This window comes from Montipora capricornis, chromosome 7 (genome assembly GCF_036669925.1).
Source record: "Montipora capricornis isolate CH-2021 chromosome 7, ASM3666992v2, whole genome shotgun sequence".
Classification (NCBI taxonomy): Eukaryota; Metazoa; Cnidaria; class Anthozoa; order Scleractinia; family Acroporidae; genus Montipora; species Montipora capricornis.
In genome coordinates, this window is record NC_090889.1 from 34353490 (window position 1) to 34365989 (window position 12500).

General features: G+C 38.9%; 1 long non-coding RNA gene across 1 annotated transcript; it reads right to left on the bottom strand.

Moving 5' to 3' along the window:
• Positions 1-6003: 6003 nt before the first annotated feature.
• LOC138057863 (uncharacterized) lies at positions 6004-9175 on the bottom strand. Its single transcript, XR_011133738.1, has 3 exons — positions 8983-9175; positions 8222-8334; positions 6004-6432 (listed from the first exon to the last, which is right to left on the bottom strand). It is a non-coding gene; the product is annotated as an uncharacterized lncRNA (long non-coding RNA).
• Between the last annotated feature and the right edge of the window lie 3325 nt (positions 9176-12500).

Genomic DNA, 12500 nt, shown 5'->3' on the forward strand with positions numbered 1-12500 from the left:
GCCTCTATCTCCCATACTTTTGACGTAGGAGTCAACCCTTTCCCGAGTAGATTTATTTATTGAACGACTCCCTTGGGAGATTCAGCACACCCACTGTTGTAAAAGCCATTGACGAAAACACAGCCATCCCAGCGCCAAGGGAAATAAGAAACCTTTCTCGCAAAAATCTGTTACTAAAAACAAATATACTCGGGAAAGGACTGACGCAAGGAATTAGTGGAGATAGAGGGTCCCCTTGAGGAGCTCCTGTGCCAACAGATTCCTGATTGAAAGAGAAAATTCTCCATTTCTATATTGAGCCTTCACTCCGTTCCCAGGAACTTGTGGGCCAAAGCCAAATGGTCCAGGGAAGTCCTGGGAAGCAGGTCATGGGATTGAGCCAGTGCAGTCTTTTGATGTTACAGCTCTGAAAGAGTTAATTAATAATGAAAAGAAAATATGTTTGATAGTAGGGAAATAAATAAATCTTCTTGGGTGCTCTTGTGTGCAGTATCGGTTTATATTTTTACGAGTTGTGCGAGGAGAAATACTTAGCGATACTACACACCAAATCCTTGGCACTAAAAGTTTGAAACAACCGACAGCGTGTGACAGATTTGTGCGTGACAAGCGCGGGGCAAACTAGTCAAACCGGTTCTCTACTGTGCAATAGCCAAGTGTACAATAACTAACCGTACAATATCGTGGAACATTTGCACTCGTTTCGTGCGTTCTCTGTACAGTAAGTAATAGAGTTGGATAATAAACATTAGTTGCCCTGTTTTGCAATCCATCTGTTTTTCGGGTGTCTTAAATCAAGAGAAAATTGCTTAAATTAGCCAGTTGGCAAAAGTGGGGCTTAAATTTGACAAAACTCCACAAATAGGAAATTTACTTGATAGCAGTCATTTGACTTCAGAAAGCAGAGACAGTTTATACAGTGAAAAAGTCAAGAGAGAAGCCCACTTTTTTGGTGCACGCGATTGAAACATCAAACGATAAAACGGTCTTAGCCATGAGTTTAAACTGACATAGACCCATTGCATAAATGGCGCTGAAATTTGAATAACAATACTGTTACATCCTAAGGCCCGTTTATACAGTTTCAACATTTGCTTCAACATGTATTCAACACTTTGTAGAACCAAATGTTCGGTGCGTTTGAACAGGTCGTCCCTTGCATACGGCGAGAGCTACTGAAATTTAAACTGACCAATCAAAATTCAGCGAGCGGGAAAAACTGTGCTATCCGATGTCACGCCAATTGTTCACATTCTGATTGGTTAGATCTGTGGACATTCGCTCGGCCTTCCCTTGTGACTCTCTTGACCGTCGCTTCTATGAACTCAGCGAGACAGAAATGACGCATTGTTCTGACAATCAATTTGCCAATCCTCTTTATCCAGTTTATGGATTGGGCTAGCATTTGATTAACAACCAGGATCGCTTTTGAACTTTATTCAGTAGAAGAAGTAGAAGACGTTGCTGAGTGAACGAAATCCCTTGGTTTGTTCAGCACTTTGATGTCCGATAACTGAGCCGCTCTAACGAGTGTTGGGTCAATCACATTTGGTCGTCTGACCTCAGGAAGTTCTTTCAGCCCTTGTTTGTGTCCACCATGATCGAACTTCAGGTGAAGCGCTATGCTGCTTTATGCCAACTTCGATGGCTTGTGATGAGCTTGCCTGCTGCCGAATTCGAAATTGTTGTTGTATTTGGACAAGATTGGTCTTATCGGGTTGGAACTTAATAGTGAGGGGAACAATTTTTCGTTCATCTGCTGTGCCAAACACCGAATAATCCTGTTGGGTGTTCCACGTGATTGTCGAGTCTTGCACGATCATCGTCTATCAGATCTGGAGTGGAGTTTTTTTTCAATGATTACAACTTGCGATCGTTCTGCAAACATCTACGTAGCATCCAGCACTTTTTTAGTGACTCAAGGATCCTGTTCTGCTGTTTCAAAAGGAGTCGTGCATTCTTGAGCAGTTTGTTCTTCAGTGCTTATATTTTTTCGTTTGTTCCTCGTGGCGCAAAGTAACTTTGATGATTTGAAAGGACTTGAATCTGTAGTTGAATCTGTACTTGAATTAGCTATTTTTTGTTAAGGAAACATGGCCAAGAAGTGAATGGTACACAAAATTCGGAGAAACTGTTGGTTGAATAGACAATACTTGTAGACATAATTATCTACCCAGTTTAAGTACTAAGCTCAACAAGTTGTTTGGCTCCACAAGTTTCAGTTTCAGGCCACGTACCCAAATTCACCCTGGTACTGTTGTACACTACCATAGTTCTTTGGAAATTGAATAGCTCCTTGAACACCTGGTTGCTTGAGAAGAAACTTGATGTGTTTGTTCTCTACATTGGTGAATGCAGCCACTAACTGTCCATTGTGGATAAACTCCGGACCAACTCTCCTTTCAATTTATTCTTTGTTCTTTGCAGGGCATCAACAACCTATTATATCAACCCTAAATCAACCTATTATATCAATACCATCAAAACAAACTATGGTAAATTCAACATTCGCTTTGCAGCTGTAAAAGTTTGGAATCACCTTGAAGAAAGTATTAAACACCTCCCCCTCAAAACGTTTAAAAACAAAGTCAAGTTACATTTGTAAACATCTTACAGTCTTACTGCTCATGAGTTTTCAACTGGAATTTATTTATTTATTTATTTTTATTTATTTATTTATCTGTTTTCTCTTTCTTCTCTTTTTTTGACTAATTAATTTACTTACTCAAGCTCTAGTGCCAACCTACCTCCTATATTAAACACTCATTAGTTTTACTCAGCTCGATTAGCTTTTTAGTTATTCTGAGTAAACATTACCTTGGTTTGTATTAATATTTTATAAATTATTGTAATCTTTAACTTTATTTTGGTAATAAAGCTTGTTGTTGTTGTTGTTGTTGTTGTAATGGTGTCCCTTGTAAAATGTTTAAGTTTAAAGGGTATGTTAAAGTTATTTCCCATTTCATAGGGCACTGTGGTTGCCAGATTCACTTTCAAACTTATCATGGAAACATAAATCAATACCAGTGAATAGACACTGAAAAGTCAGGACCTTGAATTGTTGATAGAAAATTAATTTAAATGCATATATTTGAAACATCAAATGAGGAATTGTTTTTTTCATTCCCACTTTGTGAACCTAAAATACATTGCTGCAGTTTGTTTATAGCTTGTTCATTCAGAGAATGCATGTTTTATGAGTTAAATGAGTCAATGAGTCATGAGTCAATGGACTCACAGTCAATATCGTTCATTCAATGTCTTGATCGCATCAAATTATTTAATTTTTAGGTATTGTGTCACATCTCCATAGAGACACTATCTTTATCTAAAAACTTAACTGGTTGCTTTTTGGAGCCCTAATTTGTGGCATATTTAGATAGGCAGGAAATGTTCCACATTTTATGGTAAATAGTTCTGCCTAGTTTTAAGGAATATTGCAGCCAAATCTAATTGAATATGAGACATTTTGTGAATTTAAAGACTATTAATATTGTTTGCACTTGTTTTAAAAGACTTATTTTAGGGTTGGCACTCAAAAGTGTTCCTTCAATAATCTTATTCTTTAAAGATTGCCTTGGGAGAATTGGATTAAGGCTAGTTTTTTCGTTTAGCTTCTTTCCCCAGTGCCCTCTGAGAATGGAGTAGGTTTGGTTTTGCCCAATGTTGAAAGATGAAACAATGCCTAAACCAGCTGCAAGGAATAGCTCATGGTGCTTTTTTACAAACACGGGCATGTGGGTGCTTGTAAGCATCTGAGCATTGTTTTGCATGCTAAAGTGTTATTATAAATAATTTATTTCTCTAAGAAAGTCTTCTTTTCATGTCGGTCATTCAAAAATTGTTGGAGCTGTTGGATGAAAGAGGCAGAACATTTAATGAGGCCCTCCTGGGGAGAGGGGTCCTTGTTCCCTTTAAATATTTGCTTGTGTTTCCTTGTTCCTCAAATTATTTTCAAACTTGTTCCCAGCTTTTTTATCCCTAAAATTTAAATATTGGTTTTCTTCCCTTGTTCCCTAAAATATTTTGATATTGTTCCTCTGTTCCCCAGTTCAAATAAGCCATGTCCTCTTCTTCCCCCAAACCCCTGGGAGTGCCTCTTTGATGTTAATTCTCGTATTGGCCTTATAGTAATTCACTGTAGAATTGCAAGACACAGCAAGTTCTTATTTGGGAGTGAGGGAAAAGTTTTGAATAAATTTTCGCACAATACAAGAAACAAAATTTGACTGCACCTTCTAGATCTTACTCTTTTCGGACATGAATTAATCAGCTTGTTTGCACCTATCTGGCGACCTGCGGGAGGGCAAGCTCTAGAAGCTCTTCCTTAGTGAGCCTTCCGCTAAAAAAAACTTTCCAAGTCTGGCTTTCCGGTGTTAGGGGCCGAGGTTTTTGTGCAAAATTCATCAGCGGCTTCCCTGCAGCTTATAAAGGGAGTTCCTTCGAGTAATGGTCAGTAAAAGGTTTGTAGTGCTTATACAAATTTTTGCTACTTGAAAATGTATGTTTACACGAAACACATATCAGCTTGACAATTTTTCTTTCCCGATACCCCATTTAAAATTCACGTAAACGCTATTGATAGAGGGCCAGGAAACCATTTAAAACATTTTGTGGCATTTTTTTTTGTCAACAAATTTGGGTTGTCGGCGAGCAGAATTCGAACGTAAGCTGTTGTGCTTTGGCTGTTATTTGTGCTTTTTCTAACTAATCTAAGTCGAATTCAGGCTGGTATTTTCGAATCAAGTGTAAGAAGACGGCAAAACCATAGTAATGTATTTAGTTTTGCTGACTTCGCGAATAAACACTTTGGTAGCGTCCTTTCGACGGGATAGATCCACAACGATGTCATTTACGCACAACCGAAATGCCCGTTTCCGGTGAAAGGGCAAATGATTGACAGGATAGCACGCTTTTGACTGCCGCGCGCACTGCGGGCGCGGGTTCCGTATGCAAGGTCCAACATTGTTGAAAGCGTTTTAGATCAAGTTAAAATTGGTTTAAACTTTCATTCAACATCGATTCAACTTTTTCTTTCTTCTTTGAAAATGTTGAATGGTGTTGACGCCGTTTGAACACTCTGTTCAATCTGTTCAACAATTGTAGAACACACGCATGCTCATATCAGGCCGCAAAAGTCAACACGGCGTAGTTTATCTGGACAAGAGAGACTGGTTTCTAGTTCTTAGTTCCTGGCAATCAAATTTCGCGAAAGTTTTGGTTCTTTTGTTGGCCCAATGTTGGAAACGTTTGAACGGCCTCTGCATAACTTTGTTTTTGCGTCCAACATTTTCCCAACGTTCATTCAACTTTTGTTGAACGAATGTTGAAACCGTCATTTAAGCCTCACATCGAATCTACGCAAGACATCCTTTGTTTAAAGAGCATTAACACGAGGGTTAAGATGTCTAAGTATTGTTATTCAAATTTCAGCGCTATTTATGCAATGGGTCTCACGATAACAATTTATTTGTGTTTTACTGCTCCTGTGTAAAGGCTTCAAATAAACTTGAAAGGTTTTATAAGCCTCGCACAAACAAGAAAAAACACGGGTTTCTTGTTAAAAGTAAATAAACAAACAAACACGTTAGCTGCTTTTTTACTTTTAATTGCAAAAATACTCTACTTTCATCGGCTTGCGTAAGCAATGCGTGTTTTTCACATCACGTCAACGCGATTTCCTGACAGCGAGAAGAATCACGCATGCGCAATTTACAAAACGCCCTACTCGACAACACGTGACAACGCCATTTATGGTCTGTGAGACCTCGCTCCTTTTTTCCGTGCTAGTCTCGAACTAATTTATTTAACAACTCTTTAAAAAGTAATGGGGAAAATTAATTTGGTTTCTACCTGCTACGTTCTTGGGAAAAAATCATATAGTACCCGATAAAGCCACTTCCACCTTCCCCTCCGAAAAAAGGAGAACAGGGTATCGTAAAGAAAAATGCATACAAGACAGAAAGATGGCGCGGAAGGCATTGCTTGTTTTTTCCTTGTTTCCTTTTCTTTCTTTTTTTTTTCTTTTTTTTTTTTTGCCAAGCAAATGGAACGTTCTTTGAATGCAATAAAATCTGAACTTTCTAAACCGTCGCCTTCAGCTGCCGGTTGTTTAACTGTGCTTCGAAATCTTCACTAATTCTTTCCATAATCTCGTATTACTTTATAACAAAATGCCTAAATCTTTACATTTTAACCTTCAAATTATCTTACAACTACTTAAATCCTTGGTAAAACCAGCGCACGAGTTAATAAAAAAAAATTTGAAATTATAGCCAGACGAAAGGGGCTCAAACAAACGTTGCAAAAGCCATATTCCTCTATGAAGGAGCCATCTTTGTTGAAATGAGGTCCCTCGCCGTAGTCGTCCAAGATGTCGGGAGCAGAATTTTGAGGCCTTCGCTCTGGTAGGGTGGACGGTTTTCCGTCCGGCTAAAATGGAAAGAGGAGATACGTAAGCGTAACACTGCGGAGTCAAAATGGTATTTTAAGAAGCGACAGTGGCTACAGCGACATCGCCACAAAGCAATAATATCATTGATGAATTGATATATGAAAGGAATCATATTCACTAGTGAACTGCGAATATGAAATCAAGTAAAGCTATGATCCTCGCAGTTATAAACGCAATTTTAGCAATTGCGTAGAGAGGCCTGAAAATTTTCAGGACTTCCATCGATTTTGAACCCGTGACCTCGCGATACCGGTGCGACGCTCTAACAAACTGAGATATAAAGCCACAGACGTTGGGAACTGGTCATTTGTGGGTTCCAATGTTCATAACTGCGAGGATCGTAGCTTCACTTGATTTCATATCCGCAGTTCACTATATGATTCATTTCATATATCAATTCATCGTTGATTCATTCCTCACGGGAACATTAGAACCCACAAATGACCAGCTCTCAACGTCAGTGGCTTCATATCTCAGTTGGTTAGAGCGTCGCACCGGTATCGCGAGGTCACGGGTTCAAACCCCGTTGAAGTCCTGAACTTTTCAGGCTTCTTTACACAATTTCTTGATTTACTGTATAATATCATTGCTTAAATGAGTAAAAAATAATCGTGTTGTAATTTACGCTCGAATTATAGCACATTTTTGCAGTACTCTGCATAAGAAAGACGTGAAAACACCGAATTTGAGGTTTTAACGACACCGTGAGCGTGTGAATGTGAACCTTTCATTGTTCATTTTTACTCGGGAACCGCTCCGACGTATCCAATTTATTTTTAGGATACTTCGCCCACATTGTACGACGTGAAAGAGATAGAATTATCTAGAAAGACTTAGGCAGTACAAGGTTATATTTTGAAGTGACGTTGTGGTGGCCGCCATAGGTCGTAAAATGTCCCTACTATCAATCGAGAGACAGCGTTGCTGAGTTGTTTAAGTTCTTAGGGTCCAAAATACCGTTATACTCTCTAACTAGAATAGTGTCAGCGAGTCACTCTCTGTGGATCAATCATTTCTTTCTCAACAGAGATATTTGTTAGAGTGTACTGAATTTTCAGTGATTTCTGAATTCCTAAGTACTTGACTTGCGCGTATGCCCTAGCAATGGAAATGAGCCCATGCAAACGGGCAGAGAAAAACACTGACCACAGTACCCTGACCCTGACCCTTTGAAGAAAAAGTAGCCCTTCTCATTACATGCACCTTTAAATCTCGACTGGTGTTTGTTAAAGCAGTGGACGTTTCCCGAGAAAATACCTGTCCAACCGTTTTCGGTTGGAAGGACGGAAAGTCCTGGGAATAGTTATCACCTGGCCTCTCCACGTTGATGGAACCGAGCGTCGCTACCCACGTGAGCCCACGCCAGACAAGATTACTTATTCCGCAAAAGCGATGACGAAGACGATGACGATGACGATGACGATAATGATGATCATAATAATCATAATCATAATTATAATAAATTAAACTAAAAGAAATAATCTCCTCAGCCATTACTATTGAAGCTCCTTCCTCTTCATCACAAGGTTCTTGATCCAAAAGAAATAGTATACTTAGGTTTTCACTTATTCATTTCACCAACACATCTGGCATCGGTTGTTCAAAAGGTGGATAACCCTATCAACTGGATAATTATAATAACTCAATTGGTTTTGCTAGTGTTTATCCGTTGGATAGTGATTTATCCGGTGGATAGCGTTCCTTTTGAACAACCAAGGCCTGGGCAGTGAGCTTGTACTTTCACTTGCCCGTATAAAGATATCTTACCTGGGGTATTTAGCGCCTTGGTAACGATTACAGAGTACAAAGATAAGCAAGAACCAGCAATGCAATAAACCAAGCTGTCTGATGAATTGGAGCTGTTTCTCGTTTTCCTGCATCTGTAAATCAAAACACAATTACTTACTAACCTCATCACCTTGCTAAAACAGACTGACTGTGGTATCAGCCTATCTGGTATCGGATTTTTTTCCAAAATTGCTTATTATCAATTTAAGATTTTAAGGGCGCTTCTATCTCAATGCTTGTGACGTGTCATGGTACTGTTATTATTCAAGAGCCCTTTGTGTCGTAGATTTTAAAGTTTCCTTTTTGTCCAATCAATCGAACTCAACCTGTCGTCTTCTGAGAGGCTCGTTTAAGTGGAAGGCTTTACTTTTTCGTCTAATATAACACGACGAGTTTTCAACCTTCGTATGAAGTTCTATGCGCACTTAGAACATGACCGATTCCGTGACAATCTTACTTGCGTGAAACTGTAAAGCAAAGCAACCATATTTAACGTCGATAACTCGTAACAGTAATTCAACTGACAAACCTGAGGTCGACGGTGCGCTCATTTTACTCCCCACTCTCCATCAGTGCTCCGTTGTACGGGTATTTAAAGCTACTTAGCTACACGGAAAGGAAAGAAGTCGAAACAAGGATGCGAGATCTGGGAATCGAACTCAGCACCTCTTGTACCAAGGCCGCGCACCAACCGACTGTGCCATCCTTGCTCTCTAGCGTGACATAAAAGTAACACCTACTAATGACGCCAGGTAATGGTCATCCCTCCACGAAGTCACTTGCTGGGCTTTCTTGAGGATTGGCTTTAATAGGATAATCACTTCGTGCCACAGTCTTGAACTCGTACAGAACTGGGTCCAAATATCTGATCAAAACACTCTGTTCCAAAGAGTGATTTATTCAGGTTGTGGTCTGAAATTCCTCTCCAACTACTGCAAAATAAAATACGGAGCCTATCTTTATTAATGTTGCATAGCAAGAGGCGAAAAATAAAAATTGAATGGGGCCAACCTTCATCTTTGTTGGCCAAACGCCGTATATCGAATATCAAATGTCCCAGTAAGCCAGTTGTGGCAAGTGAGAACGTCGGGATAAAAATATACCGTACACTTTTGTTATGGAAATTGCTGCATAATTTTGCATTTAAAATCTTTTGTATTTTTAATATATGCTTGATTTTATCCCGATGCGCGCACTTATTTTTGAAACTCCGAAGTGACTTATGGAACCAACGTCAATACCCTGGGCCGGCTCTGAGCGCGGGAAATCGCGTGCGAAAATGTCAATTTGTGATTGACCAAGAAATCTCCTCAGACATTTCCACCAATCAGATTGTACTTCCCGCTCTTACTGCCGGCTGCATGTATGTTTTCTGTTGTGATTGGCAAATAGGGAGCTTAAGCACGCGCATTTTTCTGCAGGACGCGGACGGTAACCGGAAGATAAAATTTCACGTGACAGGACAGTGGTGTTTCCCAGATTTTTATACTAATTATCTGTAATGGAGAAAAGATACTTAGCAATGTAAATGTGGTTGTGTGAAAACAGGTTAAAAGGGAAAACAGCTCACTTCCAGTTCCCGTCCGCGTCTCAAAAACGCGCGTGCTTAATTGAATCAAACAATTTCTCGTGATAAGCCAGAGCTGATGGTAGAACTTCTCCTGATGCTGCACCAACAACTTATGTCCCTTTAGAGACCAGGAAATAAAATGCCCTATTATATACTCAACAAACTAACGCGTTTCTGATTGGTCAATGACGAATTTTCGTTTTATTTTTTATGATTATACAACTAATCAAAAAGAAAATACATGAGCATATGGTTAAACTAGAAGAAATACATGGAACGAAAAAACAATAAATACATGTGCGTTACAAGCAGTGCTCGCAAATCAAATAATAGATAAATAAATAAAAAGTAATAAGTAAATAAATAAATAAATAAATAAACCTAATATACGCAAATAAGCTACTATTAATTTATGCTTCTTTTTACCTTCATAGATTACTGAAAAGCTGGCCAGGAGTAAAATTACTTGAAATAAGGCAATTCCATTTATTACTATAAAACTTGCCAGGTTTGTTTTTGATTGCAATATACCTTTCGGTCATCAAAGTTTCGTTAAGTTGCAGTTTGAAAAGCGAAAAGAGCAACGATTCTTCAACCAGATTGCTTCTGTAGATAAAGAAGTTTTGGTACTAACAAGACCAAACCGTTAAAGCTTTCTGGTGCTTTTGGGGCTTGACAAGTCCTTAAAAACGAAAAACGGGTTAAGTCATTCACTTAAATATTTTCTTTGGTGTTGTAGTGGCACCGTGCCCCAAGTGTATTCCAGAAAAAGACTACATGGACGCACTGTAAAAACATGCGTTTGGTTGTATACTTTTTTTACAGAGGTGGCATATATCATCAGTTAGCCTTGTTAAGTTTGTCTTTGGTGTAGATGATGTCATGATTTATCTTGAATTGGAACATTATTAGTTTTGAGTCTTTGGTAATTTTAAAAGGTCAGTTATAAATTTTATGCATACCAGGTCGGGCTGCACCGAGGCTGGTTATTTTATTTTCAGGGATGGATGGTTGGAATTTATTTTCAACAATAATCTTGTGAAGAGCAGCAGGGGAGAGATTTTCTGCATGTGTTTGTGTTGTGAGATATGTGATCATGTTTCCATTTATGCGTTTGTGTTGTGGGTTTTGTGATTCTGTTTTGTAAAATGTTTCTTTGAGATCTGTGATCATGTTTTCATTAATGCTTTTGTGTTTTGAGATTTGTGTTTCTGTTTTGTCCTTACCGGTCACCTTAGTAAACAGCAAAAGAGAATGGCACCGCACCTAAAGCAACTAACTGGGCTAAGAAAGAAGATTATGCTAACCGCACACTTAAAAACAGAAGATGACATTCTTGCAATAGTTTGATTGTCGAAGTCGGTGGATCAAAGTGAACGCACGTTACGAATTTCCGTTTATTGCCTATTAAAATTCACTATTTATACTATTTAAATGTGTCTGTCTTGCATTTAGGAAAGCGCATTTCGACCATTTCCGATAGTGAGACCCAAGTATTTCATATAACAGGGCGTACTAAATGCTTCCAATTCATCAATAAGTACAAAAATATTCCAATGGTGTTAGTTTAAGTCCCTGAGAACCTGCAATGCAACCATCTCCACACAAAGACAACCAAGAAGTTGCAAAAATTAACAGTACTTGCAGATTATCCATGGAACTTTCAAGGTAGGACAACTTTTTATTTTCGTGCTGTATGTTTCAATTAACTGCGGACCGTCAGATATTAGAGATAGTCAGGGTTTCGAATTCTGTAGATCCCATTTGAAATTCAAAAAGAATCCTGCGAGCTGACTTGGGCATGGACAAGGTAGAGGTCGATCGTTACTCCCTCCCCCCCCCACCCCCAAGTTTTCAACAACTACAAAAACAAGTTTTCGATCTTAAATTGTAGTTTTGTCTTAACTTGGTCAATAGTTTGCCTTAAAAAGAAAACGGGAGCTTGACTTGGAAAAACTCTTGAAAGTTTGACAAACATATGACTCCTTACTAGACAGGATCAAATGATCAGGGACATTTTCTGACGCCATTGGCTATCGATTGGTGATAAATTGCATGATTCTCACTGTGTGGGTGTGTCACTATGTGAATTGACCATCACCTTTCCTGGCATCATCATATTCATTATATTTGTGACAATTGTATTAACATCATAATTAAGGTTAAGCATTATGTCAGTGATCATTGCCTAATCAATATCTATTATTTGATTATTACACAAAGTCATAATATGGCTGCATATCTACATGTACCTACATACTCGATTCTGCAAGGTGGTCGGTAGGGACTGGTTAGTGCAGTAGTTTCACTTTAAAAGCATTGTTATCATCAAGGCTGCAGTACATCGGAGGAGGGGGGCGGGCGTAGGACGTTCCCCTACGGCGGGTCTGAAACACCGGTCACATTTGACAGGTCACTTGTTGCAGATTATTGTTTTGCCTTTTGGAAAGTAACCCAAAACCCTCAATTTGGCTAACACTATGCCTAAAAGCCAACTCTGGGCCCAGGGTTAGCCAAATTGAGGGTTTTGGGTTACTTTCCAAAAGCAAAACAATGACCTGCAACGAGTTACCTGTGGTTTAGACCCGCTGTTCCCCTACATTATCTTTCCTTAATATTAGGTCTATTGAAATTTCACAATAATTATTGTTAAAATGTACATATTTATTTATGTATGATTATCTTTGG